The sequence below is a fragment of the Panthera leo genome, chromosome B2 (genome assembly GCF_018350215.1).
Source record: "Panthera leo isolate Ple1 chromosome B2, P.leo_Ple1_pat1.1, whole genome shotgun sequence".
NCBI lineage: Eukaryota > Metazoa > Chordata > Mammalia > Carnivora > Felidae > Panthera > Panthera leo.
This window is the reverse complement of record NC_056683.1, coordinates 69,718,802-69,745,224: the sequence shown is the minus strand read 5'-3', so window position 1 is coordinate 69,745,224 and position 26,423 is coordinate 69,718,802. Positions and strand designations below refer to the sequence as shown.

The 26,423-nt window shown below is 36.6% G+C and overlaps 1 long non-coding RNA gene across 1 annotated transcript in view; it reads left to right on the top strand.

Annotated features, from left to right (window-relative positions):
* LOC122220107 overlaps nt 1–26,423 on the top strand; it is a 269,768-nt gene that overhangs the window by 113,457 nt on the left and 129,888 nt on the right. The gene's annotated exons all lie outside the window — the stretch shown is intronic.

Genomic DNA, 26,423 nt, shown 5'->3' with positions numbered 1-26,423 from the left:
GCCGGGCTCGAATTCACGGACTGTGAGATCATGACCTGAGCCGAAGCCGGACGCTTAACCGACTGAGCCACCCAGGCACCCCTAAACTTTAGATTTTAGAACATGGACTCAAAGTGGCTGATGAAACAAATTGTTTGGTACTTTGGTAACTTGTTCCTCAAGTATATCTTCCAGGATTATTTCAATAAAGTTTTATTTTTCAAAAAAAAAATTACTTCACATTTTTGTAAGTGATCACTTGTTCCAGATGTATCTTAGCTAACAGTAGTAAATGCCCTAAATTAGATGGTTTTGAAGACTGTACATTTGGTATGTTTGACCCTTAAACTTTTGTACATTGTTGCTTGAGAGTCTGTACATTTAGACTAAATTTGTATTTGCACTGTCAGTATGGCAAATGAGTGAAAAAAATGTTGATACACTATTGGATTTTTTATTTCTTTTTTTTTTTTTTATTTAGCTTGTCCCAGGCTGAAAACCTCAATTTATATCTATGACAGTGGGAATTTTTTTTAATGTCTACATTCTTTCTGATAAACTGTTGGAAGACAAAAATCAAAACAAAACTGTGGTGCTAAATTCCTGTACTTAAATTCTTATAATGGTTTTCAATTACTTTCCAGATTAAGACCAAAATCCTTATAGTTATCCAATTACTATTACATATCTGATCTCAAAATCAACTTAATTTTCTATAATTTGACTTAATTTCTGTCTCTATTTTATCACTGTGGGTGAAGAATCTCAGTCCCTTCGAGGGTCACCAACACTCCCATATCCTAGAGTGTTATGTCAAAGCAAGAGTTGGGGGAAGGAGAACAATGTACTTACTCTGGCTTTGCTCCAGTAGTCTGACAGTGAAATACACATTACCCAGTTGGTTTGGCTACTCCAGGTCCAGTGACTTCAACTATCCTGTGCCAAATGGAACACGGAATATTTTGGAGAAATTGTCCAGGGCTCCATCTTCCTAGACAAACCGTACACCTCTCTGTGGTGACTTGCTAGATCCCCTGTGATCTGCCAGAAGGCTGTTCTAGTCCCAAGACCCACCAACACTGCTCTCTTTTTTTCTCTTTATGTTTTTCTCACTTTTTCACTTCCTCCCTTTCTCTATCCTCTATGTATCTCTACCTTCTGTTCTCTCTACAGTTCAAGGGATGTCTTTTTATTCTTGGCTGTCATAGATAGGAGCCTCCTGCTGCCTTTGGCTTCCCTCAATATATATTGTTTATACCGGGAAACTTCTCCCTAATTGATGCATATAATTTCTGAAAATAAAAATTATAAAGACTTACAGGTCTTGTCCTGTTTTCTTCTCTGCCACATCTCACCCCCAAAATGAGCACAGAGCCCACTAGCTTCTTGAATGGAGAGACAGGTAAAGATGGAAAACTTATGCTTAATATCAATACCACAACATTTACAATTGTATTTCTACTTCATCTCCTCACTCGTCCACATTCTCTCTACATTCCTATAGCATCATATGGTTCATAGCTTCCTGAATGAATGTGCTCATTTGTATTTCCTAATCTTTCAACAGTTGTGTTTATCCTCTGCTCAGAATGACTCTTCATTTGTGGACAGAAATGTGTGCATTATGATGAAAGAGGAGATAAGGGTGCCTCTGCCAATACCTTAATATTTGGGTGTATCACCCTTTTCCCAGATGGTGGAACTGTTTGGCCATGGACCAATTAAGAAGTCAGTGTACATCTCTGGATTAAATGATAGTAAACGTTAATTTTTTTCCAGATAAAAACAACATTTATCTATCCATACACATATATTTTTATATGTTCACATGTATGTATGCATATATGTATGAATACACATGCATATATGTATGTTTAAAAGTGGGAGTATTTTATTTAAACTGCACGAATCTGTTGACCATTTTTTGAAACCTGTAGTATTCATGAATACTACTTTGAATACTTCTATTTATTAAACATTCACCTCTAACATTTTATGTATTAAGCTGCCATCTTAGTGTTCTGTCACCAACTTTTTAGACATATCACAACTCATTACTCCCAAGTTACCTTATATTAAATACTTAATGAGTTTGGGGAGACTGATTATTCACTTGATAGTAATTGTGACCACATTAGTGTTATCAACAGAGCTTCCACAAACCAATACTTTCTGTGACTTACCTTTGAAAATGAATAAACACATGTTTTCTGAAGATGATGATTACTTTCAATATCATACAATGACATTTTCTGACTTTGCTCTTGAATTCTGAGGATGGAGCTCCCTATGTAGTTTAGAGCTCATCTATAGAAAACCCCTAGTTAAATCCCTTTGGGAAAGTGTTTTTAATGGTAAGGACTTAGATTATCCTCAATGCTTTTTTTAACCTCTATCTACTGTGTGTATCCTTATATAAATTTTGTTTTCATGGTTATCAACCACAGGTAGGCCCTCAATACAGCTTAGGGATTCTTCTAGATTCATTGGTCTACTCCTCTAACTTTGCTCATGACATCTATTTTAAACTTTCAAGGTTATTAGTGATGTAATGTTGCTGAATTATATGATCACCTTCTGGTTCTTATCTTGACCTATCAGCCATTATCAGGCTACTTTGCCTTAAGATGTCCATTATCATTCTGAGAGGCAGCTCTTTCAGTAATAAGAGACTGACAAGTTAACCGGTTCCTGCCAATGATTCAATCAAGATTCCATGCAATGAAAGACATTTTTCTGTTTTTAAGAAGTTTTTATTTTAATTCCAGCACAATTAATATTAAGTGTTACATTAGTTTCAAGTGTACAATATAGTGATTCAACACTTCCACACATCACCCGGTGCTCATCACAACAGTGCACACTTTAATCCTCATCACCTATTTAACCCATCCCCCCATCCACCTCTCCTCTGGTATTCATCAGTTTGTTGTCTGTAGTTAAGAGTCTGTTTCTTGGTTTCTCCCTCTCTTTGTTTGTCTGTTTTGTTTCTTAAATTCCACATGAGTGAAATCATATGGTATTGGTCCAAAAGACATTTTTCTTCATTAGGATTCTACAGCCTTAAACTTGCCATTCTCCACCTCTTACTCTTTATTCCAAGCACACCAATTTCCTCATGTCTTGAATATTTGCAAATGCTACTCCTCTCTGTAATGTCCATTCCACATCCTTCGCTTTTAACATGCAGCTCAGTGATCTGGAAAGTCATCTCTATGCACCCACAGTTATTCTGCTTCCCTTGTCTGGGTCTCAGTCTTCCTCCATCCAAGCACTTCCTCTGTGACAGCAATTTTTAAATTCTTTTATTATCTGTTTATTTACTGGCTTTTCCATAAGATAGTTCTTTTGCAGAGTTTAGGAACTTTCAAAGGACAGCCATTTGATAAATGTTTGCCGAATAGATTAAAGAATGAATATCCGTTTTCCCCCATGTTTTCTTTTTTCCTAACTTTTCAGATGTAAGTATTTTGAAACTTGAAAAGTGAAATTATTTTGAAAAAATCAGTCTCGTAACCATTATGTGCTAATATTTATAAAGACAGCTATAAAAATATATTTTTTGTTTTCAATTTTGAAACTATTTAATATTGTTGACAAAAACAAAATTGGTTTCCTAAATGTAAGTTAGAAAATTAATTAATGTGTTGAATAAAACAGAAATCACGGCTCTGGGGGTAATTTAATGTTTAAAAATTTAAAAATAAGATGCACAATGTAAATTTTTGTTTTTCTAAAATTCACTAATTAAAAAAAAAATCTTGCTAGTATTCTACATTCACTGGAGAGCTGCAATATAATTTGTAAGGCAGGAACATTTCAATACTAAGATTTGCTTATTAATTCCCTGAATAAGAACAGTTCTTAAAGGAAAAACAACTAAATTGCAGCCAGCATGAAGAAGTTGGATTTGGTGATGATTGCTATCTTTAAAGAGTGTGACCTTACGTTATTCTGTCATATGCCTAAAGGCATTGAAAGTACTCTAAATTAATTTTAGGGCTACACAAAAAATGTTTCCTTTAATCGCAGAATCCAAGAGCTGTATGCCCCTTGGTGCTCTGCTATCATGTTTTTAATCTTCATAACATGATTCTGTAATTTGTCCTATTTATGGAAAGAATTCTGCAAATTTTTCCTGAACTATTTTTTTTTTAAAGTCTTGGCAGTAAAATGTACCTCTTATACCTCCTGCCAATACATCTCTGAAATAAGGAAAACAATGTTCCTTTGCATTGTATGTTCAATCAACTTGTCTTCTCCCAGTGTTTAAAGATGCCTTTAGGGTTGCCAATAACAGACAAACAGTGGTGCTCATATATCTTGAATATCTTTGTGTGTTTCCAAAGTGGCAGAAGCTTAAAGAGAGTTTAACTTGTGCCAAGCACTGAAATTTTCACAGTAACCCTTTATGTGTCATCAGTGACTTTATGCATAATGAAACTGAGTCTTAGAAAAGTTTAGTAATTTGCCTAAGGTCAGTCATATAGCAAGTAGCTGAAATATGATTTTAAAGAGCCAAACTTACAGAAAATGTGGTATGAACATGGATTATTACTATGTCTTTGCCTTCCTCCTACAAATTAAACAAAAATGACCAAAAGATTATTACAACTGGTAGAAAAATTATATGTCTTGAACACCATGCAGAAAATGAATTATTATACCACCTATGCCAAATAATTTCTAGATATGATGCAGAAAGGGCTAAAAATAAGCCATTGAGGACAAGCATTATCTCTTGTGGAGAAAGTGGTACTATATCCCTGAAAGCACAGAGAGGCAATGCTAAGAGCTTGGAAAATACTGGACTGTCTCCTGAGGCAGCAGATTACACCCTGCATAAAAGACATAGGGACTCAGTCCAAAAGAGGAAGCCAGCCTGATCAGAAGGCTAGTTATGGGAAACATCCTGTAGGTGCAGAAATTTTTCTAAAGGGAGAGAGGATTTAGTTAAGAGGGATTATATATCCACCATGAGATCAATCATCACTTTAATTAAGCTAGTGGATCCCCTAAAAGAAAATTAGACAGATTGAAGAAAATTAGAAGACAAAATACTAACATAACAAGAATTATCTGTATTTGGTATCTCTATTTCTATTTCTTCCATTCTGTCTTGATCCTACTCCAACATGACTTTTCCCTCCATCTCTCCACTAAAATTTCTCTTGTCAGGATCACTAATGTTTTTAATGTTGATGAATCAAATAATCCTCTTCTGGTTCTCATATTACCTGACCTATTAGCAGCATTTGATCCAGCTGATCATCCCTTTCTTCCTACCACTTGTTTCCATCACAGTCTCTACAACTGGCCCCACATCCTCATGCTTAATGTTGTAGTGTCTATGGTTCAATGCTTGGTTCTCTTTGTCAAATATATTCTCTCTCAGTAATCTCACCTAGTCTCATGGCTTTAAATACAATCGAATCACTGATGATAATTCTCAAAAGTATGTCTCTAGCCTGATTTTCTATGGTGGACTCCATACACATGTCCAACTGCCTACTCAATCTATTTTCTTGGATATCTTGTAGGAATCTGTAGCATAAATATCCAAAGTGGGACTTTGGGACTTTTCCCACAAATCTACTCTACTTAAAAGTCTTACCCATTTCAGTTGATGGAATTCAACCTTTAAATTACTTGGGTGAAAACCTAATGTTCAATCTGTGAACAAATATTGGATTTTTTATTTGTACTTACATACTAATTATAGTAATATATAGGAACAGAAGCCAAAAGAATAGAGATGGAGATGAAGAGACATTTTATTCTCTATGTTAATAATTTTTGAATCATATGAATGTATTACCTGTACAAAAGTTAGGTGTAAAATTTCAAAGTCTGAAATCAATATGGATATATTACTCATAAGGACAATGATAAATAAGATGTTACAATATTACCTCCCTGAGAAGAAATAAAAGTTGCATATTCCCAATCTTTTACAAGGGAGAATTAGAATTTTATTATCTGCATAATGATCCATAGAATAAAAACAACCACAATCTTTAGCTTTATCATTTGCTACCAAAAAAACAGTTTATATAGATGAATTACTTTAAAAAAAATCAGTATTTATTAATCCATTTCTGTGAGTAATTATTGCTTCTTATGTCACCAGTCGATAGTATTTATATGCTCAACAGTCCATAAAATTTAGATGAGCAATAAAATGAGCAGCCCCAGATTTGTATTATTTGTATTATTTCTCTGTTCTTAAATTTCAAAACATGACAAACCACACTTTCATGTTTATATTTTAACTGTAATTTCTGCTTACAAAAAATGTTTTGGTTATACTTTGAAATGTACGATTGTAAGATTCCCCCTCCCCTGCTGCCAAAGAAGAGACTAATAAAATGCTGAGAATTAAAGATATTGAAAATAATTTCATAATTAATCCCATGATATAAGGAAGGCAGCTATGCTCACCACTATACCACCAACGCCCTCCCATGATATAAGGTAGGGAGAATTTAGAAGAAAAATATGGAGTCTATGGGTTTCCCTTTAATTGCAATTGAGTAATGATAGAGAAGCTATGAAGTTCTGCTTTCAGTTCCAATGTGTCAAGAGCTTAGAAGTCATTACTCCCATGAAAAACTGAAAATAAGCCACTTTTCTTGGACCCATTAGAGAAATAGGGTCCAGAGTAAGCCTTGAAATCTGGAGAGAAATAGTAATATAGAGAATCTCAACCAAGGTCAGCTTACATAGAGCAGAAGATATTATAGCCATAAAGGTGTTGGAGTAAAGAATTTTGACCAATTGTTGGAGGCTTAGTCTTGGTGAAAATATGTGAGAGTGAGAAACTCCTGGAGGCCACAGTCAGATCCCCACACTTCCATGGGTATTGATGTGGGAAACAAAGGCAGAAGGAAATGGCAGATAAAATTAAATTTCCTTATAACCTGCAGCCCATTTGAAAACACTTGAGGTGTTGGGGGGGAGGGGTGGTGCAGAGTAGAGCCTTTCTCCAGGAACTCCCTACTGTCTTAATGCTAATGCTTTACTTGAGAGAAAAACAACCTTGGCTTGTTGAGAGCTAGGCCATCAGTATCCTGTGAGTCTTCGTTAGCATATGAAAATCTCATTGGAAACTTCCCCTGGACTTTACCTCCCCCAACTCCATAGTGTATAACCAGTCTCTCCTCATGGTCTTAGGGCAGCTCTTCCTGTCCACAGGTCCTGTCCCCATGGTTTAATAAAATCCCCTTTTTGTACCAAACACATCTTCAAGAATTCTTTCTTGGTTGTTGGGTTGGCCCATGAACCCCACTATCACCTCCAAAACCTCATCAATTATTACCTCTAGGAATCCTGATAGGTTCTCATAGTGAAGATCAGGGACAAATCCCCTCATGTTTCTGGCAGCGGTGGGGGGAAAGTAACCATTTAGAAATATGTCCAAACTATGAAAAAGAACTTTTTCCCAAAGGAAACAACTTTACCAGAACCTTGTCTACCTGGGGAAAGGACAATTAGCTAAATCCAGCTCTGGCTCTTGTGTTCCCTAAACACAAGAGAGGAGAGGGGAGAGGGAGAGAAAAGGTAAGAAACATAATGTGAAGGTCACAGCCCAGGGACACAGGTCCACTAAAAGATTGAGATTTAATTCAGAAGATTATAGAATACTTCTCCTTCCCTCACCTAATGTCTTACCACTACATCAACAAGATTTCAGAATAATAGCAGATCATAGCTAAAAGAACTCTAAGACACAGATTTAAATTAGGGGTTTCTCAGAGGCACGCAAAGACAAAATGGTAGACAAAAATAAGGACATTGGAGGTTAGTGAAACCTATAGTGCTTATGATGTGATTTAATGTTGGGATCTGGGAGCAAATGGCCAAAAAAGAATTCTTTAACCTCCATGTATTTGTGGTTTTTCCATTTTTTTTTTTTTCTTGTGATTGACTTCAAGTTTCATAGTGTTGTGGTCTGAAAATATCCATGGTATGATCTCAATCATTTTGTACTTGTTGAGGGCTGATTTGTGACATTTTCAGTGCAAAAAAGGTAGTTGTATAAAAACACAGGGACAGGATGTATGAGCAGAAAGGGCTGCATGGGCATTGTCAGGAGCTATTGATTATATAATTTTAAGCTGGGGTATGAAGGGCAGAGATGAAGTTTCCAAAAGGATTTTCATGTTAAAGAAGATTTACAGGATCCTGAAATTCTGGCTATTGTCAAGCTAAGGTTGCTTTCTGCCTTTGGCAAAGCATTAATGTTAAGATAGTTGGGAGTTCCTGGGGGAATGTCGTTCTCTCCCTTTCTTGAGTATTTATCAGTGGGTTTTAAGTTATAAAGAAACTTAATTTTATCTACGTTTCCTTTTGCCTTTGTTCTCCACCTTCCTTATAGCAAACATTTTATATATATATATATATATCAAACATTAAACATAACCCAACTCTTAGTAAAATTAATATAAAACCTCATACCACAGCCTATTTATTTCAGTTCCTATTACTTAATACATCATTTCCAGGTTTTAGCAACAATTACAAAGTGTGCTGTTGGTGGTTAGTTTTATGTATCAAGTAGACTGGGCCAGGGGGTAGTCAGATGTTTTAGTCAAACATCCTTGTGTTGGTAAGGGTGTTTTGGATTACATTAACATTTGAATCGATAGACTGAGTAAGGCAGATTTCCTTCCCTAAGGTAAATGGGATTCATCCAATCAACTGAAGGCCTAACTAGAACAAAAAGTCTGCATAAGAGCATTCCTTCTGCCTGACGGCCTTAGAGCTAGGACATCAGTCTTTTCTTGCTTTTAGAGTCAACTGAATCTTCACCTCTTTCTGGGTCTTAAGGCTACTGGTTTTTAGGTTGTACACCATCAACTGTCCTGGTTCTCAGTCTTTTGGACTGGAAATAGAACTATACCATCAACTTTTTCATGTTTCCAGCTTGCTGACTGCAGATTTTGAAACTGGCCAGTCTCCAGTGAGTCAAATTGTTTTAATTGTGTGAGTCAAATTGTTTTAATAAATCTCTTAATAGATAGATAACGGAAGGAAGGAAGGAAAAAAAAAAAACATCCTATTGATTATTTCTTTGGGGGAACTGTAGCAAACACATGCCCCAAAATGAAATGAAAACACAGTCTGGGGCACCTGGGTGGCTCAGTCAGTTAAGTATCTGGCTTCAGCTCAGGTCATGATCTCACAGTTCACGAGTTCAAGCCCTACGCTGATAGCTCAGAGCCTGGAGCCTGCTTTGGATTTTGTGTCTCCCTCTCTCTGCTCCCTCCCCTGCTTGTGCTCTCTCTTTTTTTCTCAAAAATAAATAAACATTTAAAAGAAAGAAAGAAAGAAACAGTCTGAATAGACAAAGCAAACATCAGAAACAGACTCGGATATGAAACAAATTTGGAATTATCAGACAGGAAACTTAAAATAAGTATGATTAATATGTTAAGAGTTATAATGGAAGAAGATAACATGCAAGAACATATGGGTAATATAGGCTGAGAGAAGGAAATTTAAAGAATAGAAAAGAAATTTTAGATATAAGAACGTAGAGGCAGAAATACCTTATTGGGTGCATCAGTAGACTTAACACAACTGAGGAAGGAATAAGTGAGCTTGATGATATGTCAGTAGAAACTCCCCAACCTAAAATGCAAAAAGAAAAATAATTTTTTAAAAAAGAGAATAGTCGATCTTTTACATGTAGTTGTTCAGTTTTCCCAACCCATTTGTTGACAAGATTTCTTTTTCTCCATTGTACATTCTTGCCTCCTTCATCATAGCTTAATTGACCATACAAGTGTCGGTCTGTTTCTGGACTCTCTATGCTGTTCTTGTGATCTAAGTGTCTGTTTTTATGCCAGCACCATACTGTTTTGATTACTACAGCTTTGTAGTATATCTTGAAATCTATTGTGACACCCCCAGCTTTGTTCTTTTCAAGATAACTTTGTCTACTTGAGGTATTTTTGTGGTTCCATATGCATTTTAGGATTATTTGATCTAGTTCTGTGAAAAATGCTATTGGTATTTTCATAAAGATTGCATTGGATCTGTAGATTGCTTTGGATAGTATGGACACTTTAACAATATTCTTTGACCTATGAGCATAGTATAAATTTCCATTTGTTTGTGTTATCTTCAATGTCTTTCATCAATGTCTTAATAGTTTTTAGAATATAGGTCTTTCACCTCCTTGGTTAAATTAATTTATATGTATTTTATTGTTATTGGTGTAATTGTAAATGGTATTGTTTTCTTAATTTCTCTTTCTTCTTCATTATTAGTGTATAGAGTTGCAGTAGATTTCTGTATATTAATTTTGTAGACTGCAACTTTACAGAATTCATTTATTCTCATAGTTTTTTTGTGGAGTGAAGTTTTATATAAAAAGTATTATGTCATCAGGAAAGAGTGAGAGCTTTACTTCTTCCTCATCAGTTAGATGCCTTTTATTTCTTTTTCTTGTCTGATTTTTATAGGTAGGACTTCCAATATTATGTTGAATAAAAGTGGTGAGAGTGGACATCTTTGTCTCATTCTTAATCTTACAAGAAAAGCTTTCAGTTTTTCACCATTGAGTATAATGTTAACTTGTTTTGTTTTGTTTTTTAATATATTGCCTTTATTATGTTGAATTATGTTCCCTCTAAACCCACTTGGTTGAGAATTAACTGAACCACTTTTTTATACTGTACACAAAGATAAACTCAAAATAGGTTAACTAGCAAAGTGTGAGACCTGAAACCATAAAATTCCTAGAAGAAAACATAGGCAGTAATCTCTTGGACAGCAGCCTTAGCAACATGGATATGGGTCCTCAAGTAAAAGAAACCAAAGCAAAACTAAACTATCAGGACTACACCAAAATAAAAAGCTTTTGCACAGCAAAGGAAACTGACAAAAAAACAAAGGCAACATACTGAATGGGAGAAGATATTTGCCAATGATTTATCTGATAAAGGGGTAATTATCCAAAATATGTAAAAAATGTATACAACTCAATGCCAAAAAAGCAAGCTGATTTAAAAAAGAGCAGAGGACCTGTATAGACATTTTTCCAAAGAAGACATAGAGATGGCCAACAAACTCCTGAAAAGATGTTCAACATCACTAATCAGCAGGGAATGTAAATCAAATCATAATGAGATATCACCTCAAACTGGTCAGAAAAAGTAGGATCAGAAAGACAAGAAACAAGTATTGGTGAGAATATGGAGAAAAGAGGACACTTGTGAACTGTTGGTGGGAATATAAATTTGTACAGCCACTGTGGAGTTTCCTTAAAAAATTAAAAATAGAAATACCATATGACCCAGCAATTCTATTGTGTGTTTAATCAAAAAAAATGAAAACACTAATTAAAAAAAGATACATGAAACTCTGTTTATTACAGCATTATTTTCAATAGCCAAGATATAGAAGCAACCCAAGTATCCATCCATAGATGAATGGATAAGAAGATGTAGTGTGTGTGTGTGTGTGTGTGTGTGTGTGTGTGTGTGTGTGTATCTCCATGTTGTAACAAAATGGATGGATCTAGAGAGTATTATGCTAAGTGAAATAAATCAGAGAAAGACAAATACCACATAATTTCATTTATATGTGGAATCTAAACAACAAATGAACAAACAAAAACAAAGAAACCCTCCCTCCCCGCCCCCAGACTCTTAAATATAGAGTAAAAACTGGTGGTTGCCAGAGTGGAGGTGGTTGTGGTGGGTGGGCTAAATAGATAAGGGCGATTAAGAGGTGCAAACTTATATTTATAAAATAAATAAAACGAAGATGAAAATTACAGCATAGAGAATATAGTCAACAACATTTTAATAACTTAGTATGGTGACAGTGACTATACTTATTGTGGTGAGCATTGTGTAATGTATAGAATTGTCAAATAAATATGTTGTATACCTGAAACTAGTACAACACTGTATATCAATTATACTTTAAATGTTTTTAATGTTTATTTATGTTTGAGAAAGAGAAAGACGAGACAGAGAGAGAGAGAGAAAGGGAGAAAGAATGTGTGTACAAGCCAAGGATAGGCAGAGAGGGAGACAGAATCCGAAGCAGACTCCAGGCTCTGAGCTGTCAGCACAGAGCCCAATGTGGGGCTCAAATTCATGAACCGTGAGATCATGACCTAAGCCAACGTTGGACGCTTCACTGAATGAGCCACCCAGGTGCCCCTCAATTATACTTTAATAACAGATTTTTTTTTAACGTTTATTTATTTTTGAGACAAAGAGAGACAGAGCATGAATGGGGGAGGGTCAGAGAGAGAGGGAGACACAGAATCGGAAGCAGGCTCCAGGCTCTGAGCTGTCAGCACAGAGCCCGACGCGGGGCTCGAACTCACCGACCGTGAGATCATGACCTGAGCCGAAGTCGGACGCTTAACCGACCAAGCCACCCAGGTGCCCCAATAACAGATTTTTAAAAACTGAAAAAACTCACATGAAGAGAAAAGGATAATCTGAATATGTCTATATCTATGAAAGAAATTGAGCCAATAATTAAAAACCTTCCTAAATAGAATGCACCAAGATCATATGGTCTAAGTGGTGAATTCTGCTGAACATTGTGGAAGAAATGATACCAATTTCTCAAAATCTTTCTCGGAAAACACAAACAAGGAACACTTGCTAACTCATTATGTTAGGTTAGCATTGCCATAATACCAAAGTAGATAAATACATAACAAGAAAGGAAAACTACAGACCAATATCTCTGATGAATATAGATGCAAAAATTGTTAACAAAATTTAGGAAAAATGAATAAAAAGTGTATAAAAAAGTTATAAGCTACAATCAAGTGAGATTTATTCCAGCTAGGCAGGGCTGGTTCAGCATTCAAAGATTCAATCAATAAAATCCATAAAATAAAGGATAAAGAAGAAAAATCAACAATCATATCAATTGACATAGAAAATGCACTTGGTAAAATCCAGCATACATTTAAGATAAAACCTCTCAACACACTAGGAATGAAGGGGAACTTCCTCAAGGTCACAAAGAATATTGACGAAATACCTATAGCTAATATCATACTTCACGATGAGGAACTGGATGCTTTCCCCCCCAGATCACAAGACAAGAAAGCCCCCTCGCACCATGCCTTTTAAACATCCTACCCAGAGTCTCAGCTGGTACAATAAGCAAGACAAGGAAATAAAAGGTACACAGATAGAAAAATAAGAAAAACACTGTCTTTTCTCACAAATGACATGATTATACATGTAGACAATTGGAATAAAATCAACACATGCAGAAAGAAAAAAATTCCTGGAACTAATAATCCATTATTAAAAGGTCATAGGATACTAAATTTGTACATAAACTCAATTGCTTTCCTACGCATCAGCAACGAACAAGTGGAATTTGAAATTAAAATCACAATACCAGTTATATTAGCACCAAAAAATGAAATAATTAGGTATAAATCTAAAACGATATGACCAGGATCTATATCCAGACAGCTACAAAACTCTGCAAAGAAATCAGAGATGTGACTTAGTGTAATGTGACCATACACTATTCCTCAGACTTGCTTCAATGGATTGTATCATTTTAGAATCCACTCATTTATAAATCTTTTGTAGAAAAGCATCATCTTACAGTGGAAATAAAACTCTTTTAAAAGTATCCTTTTGTTACTTCAAAGTCTTAGGCTCTTCTAACATAGTACACAACTATTAGTGGGGCAGGTTTGGTGACAGGAAATAACATGTGCTAACATTTTATAGATAAGACTGAGGGCAGATATGGGAGCTATAGACTGGAGATCCTTATGAGTCATGAATATATCCTACAACTTTTAAGAGTCTTGACTGATCATTTAGATCATCTTTTGAGTGATAGTTTGGTACATAGATCATGGCCTGATTTTATACTTCATCTTTTCTCTTTCTTCCAAGTCTCATTTTGTACACATTGTAAAGTGGGACAGGAGATACTTGCCTTGTGGAGCTTTGTGAGAATCAGAGATGATGTACATACGTTGCCTAGCCCTTAGTGAGTGCTTCATTAAGGATGACTTAAGAGTAACAATAAGTAACAATAGGTCCTGATTATTGCAAAGACATTGAGGGTTGTGATGAGAATAGGGAGTGCGATCCATATGGTAGAGTAGGAAGGACTATGGGAAAAATTCTGATAGATCTGTCTAGAGATGTTTCTATTTTCAGCTTACAGAATAGTCTAAAAATAGCTGAGGAATTAAACTCTAGCTTTATTTACAGAAGATAGGAATAACGACCACTCATACTCTTTTAGAATTCTTATATTTTGTAATTTTACATTTATCTACATCCCCCTGGTGGCAAAATATAACAACATATAAGAACTTACAGCAAAAAATAAATGTTTATGGGATATATATAGCAGAGCAGCTATTGTTTGATGAACTGACTGAGAACATTAAAGACAGGGTGAAGAGGGGCTCCTGGGTGGCTCAGTCAGTAAAACTTTGACTTTGATTTTGACTCATTTATGATCTCATGGTTCGTGGGATTGAGCCCTGTGTCTGGCTCTGCGCTGATGGCTCAGAGCCTGCTTGGGATTCTCTCTTCTTCTCTCTCTACCCTTCCCTTGCTTGCACATGCATGGTCTCTCTCTCTTTCTCTCTCTCTCTCTTTCTGTCTCTCAAAATAAACATTTTTTGAAAAAGAAACAGGGTGAAGAGCAGACATTGATTAACTCTGTTGAAGCTAGTTATGAATAACACAGCAGATGGTTGAAGGTAGTCCTCCCCAGATGCTCACACAAGAGAACCTAGCTGAGCAAGGGGTTGATAAAGTCCATCTGGGAGTTGGAGGCAGGATCTGTGTTACCATCAGCTGAGTCTTGCCAATAAAAGCTTCAATAACTAGTATTTATTGAACATTTTATTAAATTCTATCCCTCTAGCACACATCTATAGGGATTCTCTAGTTGAATTTCTAGAACAACTCCATGATGTAAATTCTTTTACCATCATTTTATAGATATAGAAACTGAGCTTTAAGGAAGCTTAGTAATTTGACTTGGTCACAAAACTTATAGCATGAGATGGAGCAAGGACTTGAAGCCAGGATTGTCTGACTTCAATCTCAAACTCTTACCCACAACACTTTATTGTTGCTTACGATAATAGCTCCCAACATCACAGAATAAATTCATTTCAAGAATAATAATAGTTCTGGGGTGCATGGGTGGCACAGTCAGTTGAGCGTCTGACTTTGGCTTAGGTCATGATCTCACCACTCGTGGGTTCAAGCCCCAGTTGGGCTTTGCACTGACAGCATGGAGCCTGCTTCAGATTTTCTGTCTCCATCTCTCTGCCTCTCCCCTGCTCACACTCTGTCTTTCTGTCTCTCTCAAAAATAAACACTAAAAAAATAATAACAGCTTCTCTCTGTTGAGCATTTAATGTATCTCAGGTATTGCTCTGCTCATATCATTTCATTTAATTCTCACTAGAACCCTATGAGGTTTTCATCTAAGTTTTATTTTTTACCATTTTACAAAGAAACACACTGAGGCTTATAGAAATTAGATTATTTGCCCAAGGACATAGGTTCATACAAGAGTAGAGACTGGAATCCAGTTCTGACTCCAAAATTCATGTTTTTTAGACTGCAAAAATCAATGGCATTAAAATCAGACAAGAAGGACATCACTGGCTTTTGTAGAAGATCCTTGCTATACCAACTATACAATAATATAAAAATCATGACTACAAGATAGCATGGTCCTACAGGACCTGCCTTATTACTTTATGGTCACACTTTATAATTCTTCAACAAATATTTATTGAGCTGCTCCTATGCACCATACTCAACATTATGCATATAATTGATCAGATTAATGTCGTGATGGCTCCAATTCAAAGCCTGGTTCATTTCTTCATGGTACTTTTCCTTCATGTGGCTATATTTTTGTCAGGGTTGTTTTCTCTTCTAATATAGCTTAACACTGCCCTTGCAGCTAAAGAAACATTTCTCATTATGATTTGGGCTCTAAAATGACAGCAGGCACGACATTGTTTTGTTTCCCAGGTGAGGAATGAGAATGTTCACAACACTACAGAGGGAACAAAAATCCTCTTTCTGGCCAAAAAACCCTCACATCCAACTTTCTCTTCAGTTTCTGAACACAGCAGCTTCTCTGAATTTAACTGAAGCAGAGGATATTGTCAGAATGAAAACAGTATTAAAATAGTCTGTTGAGTACCAGGTCGAATTTGCTATTATAAGTTAAAGCAAAGAGAACACGATGCTGTGTTGTTTATAAGATGGAGGTAATTTCCTAGGGTTATTTATAAATCATTAGCAGAGCTTGTCTGTGGTTGCCAGGATAGACCTCCACAGATAGGGACTCACTGTTAGAATGTAATTATTACAGCCAGGAGAATGTGGGAGCAAGAGAATTTAGTTTGATAGATAAAGCTATTAAAATAAAATTTTATGTGTTTCACTGATTATTAAAACATTACTGGATGACTGTAAAAGGCTAGAGAAACTCAGAAAAGTATAAAGAGGAAGTGTGGATTGCCTATACCCTTGAGTCCCAGAGACAACTACTCAGCATTTTTAGTCTTTTTAGATCGTATATAATTTCACATAGTTGAAGTCTAAGTACAAACAGTGTTTTAATTTCATATCCAATTATGAGCATCTCAGCAGTCTTTCACAGCCATCATTTACTTTGAATCGATGTCTTATAATTTTGTTGCTGTTCCCTGGTGGTAAATCATTTAAAGAAATACAACTCTAGGGGCCCCTAGGTGGCTCAGTCAGTTAAATGTCTGACTTCGGCTCAGGTCATGATTTCAAGGTTTGTGAATTTAAGCCTCACATGGGGCTCGACACTGAGGGGCTCGACACTGACAGTGAGGAGAAGCTCATTTGGGATTCTCTCTCTGCCCCTTCTCTGCTTGTGCTCTCTTTCTCACAAAATAAATAAATAAACTTAACAAAAAAAAAGAAATCCAACTCAAATGTGTTTATCTCAAAACCGTTTATAGCATAAAAACCTGAATTTAATAATTTATAATAAGCAATATAATTATTTTTTCAGTAATATTAATTAATATTTTCAACCAATTGGTAAACTATATCCTCCTGAGGAGAACCAGCCATTGTTCTGATTAAAATGATCATTGTGTTCCTTTAATATGAATGCTCAGCCACATTTACCTTCAGATGGTCTATGATGGTCAGATCTATACATGTGTAAAATATGTGTGCTATATACATATGTGTGTTTTTATAAGTTGGATGAGGATCTTTAGGGAAAAATTGAATTTGCAATTTTATCCTTTCTGTATTTTTTTTTAAATGACATTTAGGTCTGTGAGATTAATTCACACTGAGCTTCTTGTTGGAGAACCCAAGTTTAAACATTTAGCAATAGATGAAAATAAAGCTTTTTCTTCCTTCTTATAGTGGATATATTGTGATTTCCTATCCCTCCCCTCCCCCCCCAAAAAAAGGAAAGAAAAAAGATATAATAGCATAGAATCCTTACTTATAGCCATTAGGAAAATTGGAGAAAACCCCTAAGAAATACCTCTATTTTATTTTATGCCTCTATTCTTATTTTATGCCTATTTTAGTTCTTATTTGTAGTTTCTTGAAAAGAAATATAATTCATGATGATGTAGTTTGAAATTTTCAAACATGAGAAGCAAAATAAGTATGCTTTAGATAAAGCATTAAAGAAAATTAGTATGGTATCAATTTAGCTAACTTTGTACTTGCTGAAAATATCAAAAGCAAGTCATTTATGAATTGATAAATTAAGCATATTTAGGTTTATTTGAAAGTATGTATGTATAATGGAAAGGCTCCACTTTGCCTACATATCCGTTCAGTTGGGAAAATACCAGTTAGATTTACTTGAGGGCTAATAATCCAAGAAAAGAGTAGGAGGCTTGAACGGTATTTATATGTCAACCACAAAGGACTATATTTTTCTTTTTTAGTACAGTGTGCCTTATGTGACAAACTCTTACCCTTTCAAGCTCTCTGTGGCATAATTTTTCCAGGTATAAACATGTTCTTATTATTTTTTATACATATTTCCCATGTCACATAAAGTACTACCAAAATATCACAACTATAGAGAGAGTCATTATATAAACTGAACTCCCCTTCAAATTTCCTTCTGTTCCTCTCTAGATGAGAGTCCATGCTAAAATTGTGCACAACACTCCTGTAGCCCCTGTCATAGCGTCTTGCATGTTAAAAAAAAAAAAAAAAAAAGTTTTCTCCTGGTGAGCATTTTTGGCTCTTATCCCTTCCATGAAAGTGATAAGGTGATGTCAAGATCATCACTGTTGATTAAAAGGCAGCTATTGGTGAGGAATGCATTCAATTTTCATTTTGTAATATATTCAGATCTTTGTGGCTATTCTATCCTATTTCCCACGTATTATACTTTTGATATACAATTTAATTATAAATTTAATATTCTGAGAAATAGAGCTTTAAGTAAATTAATATGTCAGTAGACCAAGCAGTGCATTTATAAAGGAAAAAAGAGATAACAATGCAGTGCATTAAATCATTCAAGAAATAATATTGTTTTCTCCCTCACTTCAGGTAATTGAGGATGTAGTTAAACAGGAGTACCTAACAGAAGATCTCTTCATTCATATAGAGATTGGAGTACAGACAATTGTGTCCTCTCAGAGTAGGGACAATTTTGTCCTTCACTTTTATATGGAGACATAATGGATCTCAGCTACTTACAGCAAAATGTCATGATAATTAGATAGAAAATACAATGATTACAAGGAAATTTGCTAAATGGAATTCAAAATTTTTCTGCTACAAAGTTTTAAAGCACCCAGAGTATGTGTTAATTTTACAATGCCAATTAGAAGGAATAAAAGGATAGAAAGAAAAATATATTTTAATTTCCCTATGAAATATGTTATATATATTTGAATATAAAATGTAAATATTTAATTATATATAATTACATCACGATCAAATTCAAAAGTTGAACATTGACCTGGAGAAAATAATGGCAATTTACATACCAAATGGTTGATATTTGGTGACAGTTTACTTGACATTTCCTCTGGATTTCTAATAAGTATCTTCAATTTAACATACATGAAACTGCAACTCTTGATTTAAAACAAAAACAAAAAAAACTTCTCGGCCCTTACATTTTTCCATTCCCAATTAATGGTGCCTTTATATATACAGCAGTAACTCAGACCCTGTTACAAATATAATAAACAACATCACTGAAGGGGTAAAAGGAAAAAGTGCTGAACTAGGTAACTTTAGAATTCAGTGGAGACTTTAAGACCAAAGACTAAAGGAACTATACACAGCAATTTAATTGATAAAGTTGTTTCTCCAGCAGTATAGGATAACAATTCTGAAACCTCTATGTAAAATATATGCTAGAATTGATCAGTTAAGTTTCTCACTGCTGGAGTGGGAGCTTACTAATAAGCAAGAGGAAATGGCTAAAATTATCCCCATAGTCATGGATTCGTGACAGTGTAGAACGTTATATATAGTTCAGTATAGATACAGATAGGTATATATAGAAATATTTATAGATATATGTATATATATGGGTTGGGAACATGTATATCCTTGTTCTGCAGAGAAGGCCTTGATATGATGATATAACTCAGTAAGTGAGCACATCTAGCTCTTGGTATCTAATACCATTCTCCAGCCTTTCTTATGATTAGATCGTGATTATGGGTTTTGGGAGGAAGCCACAGAGGTAAAGTGTCATTTTCATTCCATTCTATAAAGGGATGAACTTATTGGTAAAATGGAAGATATAGGGCTACAGCAGAGAATATATAAGACTGGAGAATCTTATAGTGACAGAAAGTAAGATAGTGTTCAAAAACAAACACAAAATCCAGACTGAACCAAACCAAACCAAAACAAAACCAAAAAAGCCCCACAATGAAAGAAGTATATCAAAGGGAAAAAGAGTCAATTGAAAGCACTCCAAATGGCCAAACCTGGAAAAAAATTAATAACATAGTGTTGTATTATAACTCAGAGTTTAAATGTGCACATGTCCATACTAATATAAATATGTGACTTATTGAAGAACTAAATGGGGAATAATAAATCTCCCATGTCGAAGAATTCTAAATAATGTTGAAGGAGGTGGGCATGATTCCCCATTTTGTAAGTGTGGCTTGCAGTTAGTGACTTCCAAAGAGTATAGTATGGAAGTGGCAGGTGGTGGAAGGGATGGGGAGAGTTACTTTACGTTGGAGGAATCTGACAATCACTACCTCAGTTAAGTGATTAAAATAACATCAACAGTGAAAGTCACGTTGATAGGGTGTGATGTGATTGGCACTTCTCCTCTGTGGTCTTCTACTCCAAACCCCTAACCATGTTGAAAGCATGAGAACGTCAGTCAAATCCTATTTGAGGAACATTCTTCAAAATGTCTGAGCTGTGTATCCTTCACATCTGTCAAGGTCATCAAAAGCAAGAAAAATCCAAGAAAGTGGCACAGCCAAGAGACAGGACACCTAAACATAGTGACTAAATGTAACACAATATTCTGGATGGGTTTCTGTAACTAAAAAAAGGGTGTTACATTAAAGAGTAAGGAAATTTACATAAAATATGACTTTAACTAGTACTAATGTACCAATATAAGCTCATTAGTAGTGACAAATGTACCATATTTATTATGTTAATTACATTTTAATTAATGTAAGATTTTTTTATAGTATTTTTTTTATTAATATATGAAATTTATTGTCAAATTGGTTTCCATACAACACCCAGTGCTCATCCCAGAAGGTGCCCTCCTCAATACCCATCACCCACCCTCCCCTCCCTCCATCAACCCTCAGTTTATTCTCAGTTTTTAACAGTCTCTTATGCTTTGGCTCTCTCCCCCTCTAACCTCTTTTTTTTTTTTCCTTCCCCTCCCCCATGGGTTTCTGTTATGTTTCTCAGGATCCACATAAGAGTGAAACCATATGGTATCTGTCTTTCTCTGTATGGCTTATTTCACTTAGCATCACACTCTCCAGTTCCATCCATGTTGCTACAAAAGGCCATATTTCATTCTTTATCATTGCCATGTAGTATTCCATTGTGTATATAAACCACAATTTCTTTATCCATTCATCAGTTGATGGACATTTAGGCTCTTTCCATAATTTGGCTAGTGTTGAGAGTGCTGCTATAAACATTGGGGTACAAGTGCCCCTATGCATCAGTATTCCTGTATCCCTTGGGTAAATTCCTAGCAGTGCTATTGCTGGGTCATAGGGTAGGTCTATTTTTAATTTTCTGAGGAACCTCCACACTGCTTTCCAGAGCGGCTGCACCAATTTGCATTCCCACCAACAGTGCAAGAGGGTTCCCGTTTCTCCACATCCTCTCCAGCATCTATAGTCTCCTGATTTCTTCATTTTGGCCACTCTGACTGGCGTGAGGTGATATCTGAGTGTGGTTTTGATTTGTATTTCCCTGATGAGGAGCGACGTTGAGCATCTTTTCATGTGCCTGTTGGCCATCCGGATGTCTTCTTTAGAGAAGTGTCTATTCATGTTTTCTGCCCATTTCTTCACTGGGTTATTTGTTTTTTGGGTGTGGAGTTTGGTGAGCTCTTTATAGATTTTGGATACTAGCCCTTTGTCCGATATGTCATTTGCAAATATCTTTTCCCATTCCGTTGGTTGCCTTTTAGTTTTGTTGGTTGTTTCCTTTGCTGTGCAGAAGCTGTTTATCTTCATAAGGTCCCAGTAATTCACTTTTGCTTTTAATTCCCTTGCCTTTGGGGATGTGTCGAGTAAGAGGTTGCTACGGCTGAGGTCAGAGAGGTCTTTTCCTGCTTTCTCCTCTAGGGTTTTGATGGTTTCCTGTCTCACATTCAGGTCCTTTATCCATTTTGAGTTTGTTTTTGTGAATGGTGTGAGAAAGTGGTCTAGTTTCAACCTTCTGCATGTTGCTGTCCAGTTCTCCCAGCACCATTTGTTAAAGAGACTGTCTTTTTTCCATTGGATGTTCTTTCCTGCTTTGTCAAAGATGAGTTGGCCATACGTTTGTGGGTCTAGTTCTGGGGTTTCTATTCTATTCCATTGGTCTATGTGTCTGTTTCTGTGCCAATACCATGCTGTCTTGATGATTACAGCTTTGTAGTAGAGGCTAAAGTCTGGGATTGTGATGCCTCCTGCTTTGGTCTTCTTCTTCAAAATTACTTTGGCTATTCGGGGCCTTTTGTGGTTCCATATGAATTTTAGAATTGCTTGTTCTAGTTTCGAGAAGAATGCTGGTGCAATTTTGATTGGGATTGCATTGAAAGTGTAGATAGCTTTGGGTAGTATTGACATTTTGACAATATTTATTCTTCCAATCCATGAGCAGGGAATGTCTTTCCATTTCTTTATATCTTCTTCAATTTCCTTCATAAGCTTTCTATAGTTTTCAGCATACAGATCTTTTACATCTTTGGTTAGATTTATTCCTAGCTATTTTATGCTTCTTGGTGCAATTGTGAATGGGATCAGTTTCTTTATTTGTCTTTCTGTTGCTTCATTGTTAGTGTATAAGAATGCAACTGATTTGTGTACATTGATTTTGTATCTTGCAACTTTGCTGAATTCTTGTATCAGTTCTACAGACATTTGGTGGAGTCTATCGGATTTTCCATGTATAATATCATGTGATCTGCAAAAAGCGAAAGCTTGACTTCATCTTTGCCAATTTTGATGCCTTTGATTTCCTTTTGTTGTCTGATTGCTGATGCTAGAACTTCCAGCACTATGTTAAACAACAGCGGTGAGAGTGGGCATCCCTGTTGTGTTCCTGATCTCAGGGAAAAAGCTGTCAGTTTTTCCCCACTGAGGATGATGTTAGCTGTGGGCTTTTCATAAATGGCTTTTATGATCTTTAAGTATGTTCCTTCTATCCCGACTCTCTCGAGGGTTTTTATTAAGAAAGGGTGCTGGATTTTGTCAAAGGCCTTTTCTGCATCGATTGACAGGATCATATGGTTCTTCTCTTTTTTTTTTATTAATGTGATGTATCACGTTGATTGATTTGCGAATGTTGAACCAGCCCTGCATCCCAGGAATGAATCCCACTTGATCATGGTGAATAATTCTTTTTATATGCCATTGAATTCGATTTGCTAGTATCTTATTGAGAATTTTTGCATCCATATTCATCAGGGATATTGGCCTGTAGTTCTCTTTTTTTTACTGGGTCTCTGTCTGGTTTAGGAATCAAAGTAATACTGACTTCATAGAATGAGTCTGGAAGTTTTCCTTCCTATTTCTTGGAATAGCTTGAGAAGGATAGGTATTATCTCTGCTTTAAACGTCTGGTAGAACTCCCCTGGGAAGCCATCTGGTCCTGGACTCTTATTTGTTGGGAGATTTTTGATAACCGATTCAATTTCTTCGCTGGTTATGGGTCTGTTCAAGCTTTCTATTTCCTCCTGATTGAGTTTTGGAAGAGTGTGGGTGTTTAGGAATTTGTCCATTTCTTCCAGGTTGTCCAATTTGTTGGCATATAATTTTTCATAGTATTCCCTGATAATTGTTTGTATCTCTGAGGGATTGGTTGTAATCATTCCATTTTCATTCATGATTTTATCTATTTGGGTCATCTCCCTTTTGTTTTTGAGAAGCCTGGCTAGAGGTTTATCAATTTTGTTTATTTTTTCAAAAAACCAACTCTTGGTTTCGTTGATCTGCTCTACAGTTTTTTTAGATTCTATATTGTTTATTTCTGCTCTGATCTTTATTATTTCTCTTCTTCTGCTGGGTTTAGGCTGCCTTTGCTGTTCTGCTTCTATTTCCTTTAGGTGTGCTGTTAGATTTTGTATTTGGGATTTTTCTTGTTTCTGGAGATAGGCCTGGATTGCAATGTATTTTCCTCTCAGGCCTGCCTTCGCTGCGTCCCAAAGCGTTTGGATTGTTGTATTTTCATTTTCGTTTGTTTCCATATATTTTTTAATTTCTTCTCTAATTGCCTGGTTGACCCACTCATTCGTTAGTAGGGTGTTCTTTAACCTCCATGCTTTTGGAGGTTTTCCAGACTTTTTCTTGTGGTTGATTTCAAGCTTCATAGCATTGTGGTCTGAAAGTATGCATGGTATAATTTCAATTCTTGTAAACTTATGAAGGGCTGTTTTGTGACCCAGTATATGATCTATCTTGGAGAATGTTCCATGTGCACTCGAGAAGAAAGTATATTCTGTAGCTTTGGGATGCAGAGTTCTAAATATATCTGTCAAGTCCATCTGATCCAATGTATCCTTCAGGGCCCTTGTTTCTTTATTGACCGTGTGTCTAGATGATCTATCCATTTCTGTAAGTGGGGTGTTAAAGTCCCCTGCAATGACCACATTCTTATCAATAAGGTTGCTTATGTTTATGAGTAATTGTTTTATATATTTGGGGGCTCCTGTATTTGGCGCATAGACATTTATAATTGTTAGCTCTTCCTGATGGATAGACCCTGTAATTATTATATAATGCCCTTCTTCATCTCTTGTTACAGTCTTTAATTTAAAGTCTAGTTTGTCTTATATAAGTATGGCTACTCCAGCTTTCTTTTGGCTTCCAGTAGCATGATAAATAGTTCCATCCCCTCACTCTCAATCTAAAGGTGTCCTCAGATCTAAAATGAGTCTCTTGTAGACAGCAAATAGATGGGTCTTGTTTTTTTATCCATTCTGATACCCTATGTCTTTTGGTTGGCGCATTTAATCCATTTACATTCAGTGTTATTATAGAAAGATACGGGTTTAGAGTCATTGTGATGTCTGTATGTTTTATGCTTGTAGCGATGTCTTTGGTACTTTGTCTCACAGGATCCCCCTTAGGATCTCTTGTAGGGCTGGTTTAGTGGTGACAAATTCCTTCAGTTTTTGTTTGTTTGGGAAGACCTTTATCTCTCCTTCTATTCTAAATGACAAACTTGCTGGATAAAGGATTCTCGGCTGCATATTTTTTCTGTTTAGCACACTGAAGATATCGTGCCAATCCTTTCTGGCCTGCCAAGTTTCAAAAGAGAGATCAGTCACGAGTCTTATAGGTCTCCCTTTATATGTGAAGGCATGTTTATCCCTTGCTGCTTTCAGAATTTTCTCTTTATCCTTGTATTTTGCCAGTTTCACTATGATATGTCGTGCAGAAGATCGATTCAAGTTACGTCTGAAGGGAGTTCTCTGTGCCTCTTGGATTTCAATGCCTTTTTCCTTCCCCAGGTCAGGGAAGTTCTCAGCTATAATTTCTTCAAGTACCCCTTCAGCACCTTTCCCTCTTTCTTCCTCCTCTGGGATACCAATTATGCGTATATTATTTCTTTTTAGTGTATCACTTAGTTCTCTAATTTTCCCCTCATACTCCTGGATTTTTTTTATCTCTTTCTCTCAGCTTCCTCTTTTTCCATAACTTTATCTTCTAGTTCACCTATTCTCTCCTCTGCCTCTTCAATCCGAGCTGTCGTCGTTTCCATTTTGTTTTGCATTTCGTTTAAAGCGCTTTTCAGCTCCTCGTGACTGTTCCTTAGTCCCTTGATCTCTGTAGCAAGAGATTCTCTGCTGTCCTCTATACTGTTTTCAAGCCCAGCGATTAATTTTATGACTATTATTCTAAATTCGCTTTCTGTTATATTGTTTAAATCCTTTTTGATCAGTTCATTAGCTGTTGTTATTTCCTGGAGATTCTTCTGAGGGGAATTCTTCCGTTTGGTCATTTTGGATAGTCCCTGGAGTGGTGAGGACCTGCAGGGCACTTCCCCTGTGCTGTGGTGTATAACTGGAGTTGGTGGGTGGGGCTGCAGTCTGACCTGATGTCTGCCCCCAGCCCACAGCTGGGGCCACAGTCAGACTGGTGTGTGCCTTCTCTTCCCCTCTCCTAGGGGCGGGATTCACTGTGGGGTGGCGTGGCCCATCTGGGCTACTTGCACACTGCCAGGCTTGTGGTGCTGGGGATCTGGCGTATTAGCTGGGGTGGGTAGGCAAGGTGCACGGGGGCAGGAGGGGCAGGCTTAGCTCACTTCTCCTTAGGTGATCCACTTCAGGAGGGGCCCTGTGGCAGCGAGGGAGTCAGATCCGCTGCCGGAGTTTTGGCTCTGCAGGAGCACAGAGTTGGGTGTTTGCTGGGAGCGAGCAAGTTCCCTGGCAGGAACTGGTTCCCTTTCGGATTTTGGCTGGGGGATGGGCGGGGGAGATGGCGCTGGCGAGTGCCTTTGTTCCCCACCAAACTGAGCTCTGTTGTCCGGGGGCTCAGCAGCTCTCCCTGCCTTTGTCCTCCAGCCTTCCCGCTTTCCGAGCAGAGCTGTTAACTTATGACCTCCCAGACGCTAAGTTGCGCTTGCTGTCGGAACACAGTCCGCCCGGCCCCTCCGCTTGTGCCAGCCAGACTCAGGGGCTCCGCTTGGCTGGCAAGCCGCCCTTCCGCCCCGGCTCCCTCCCGCCAGTCCGTGGAGCGCGCACCG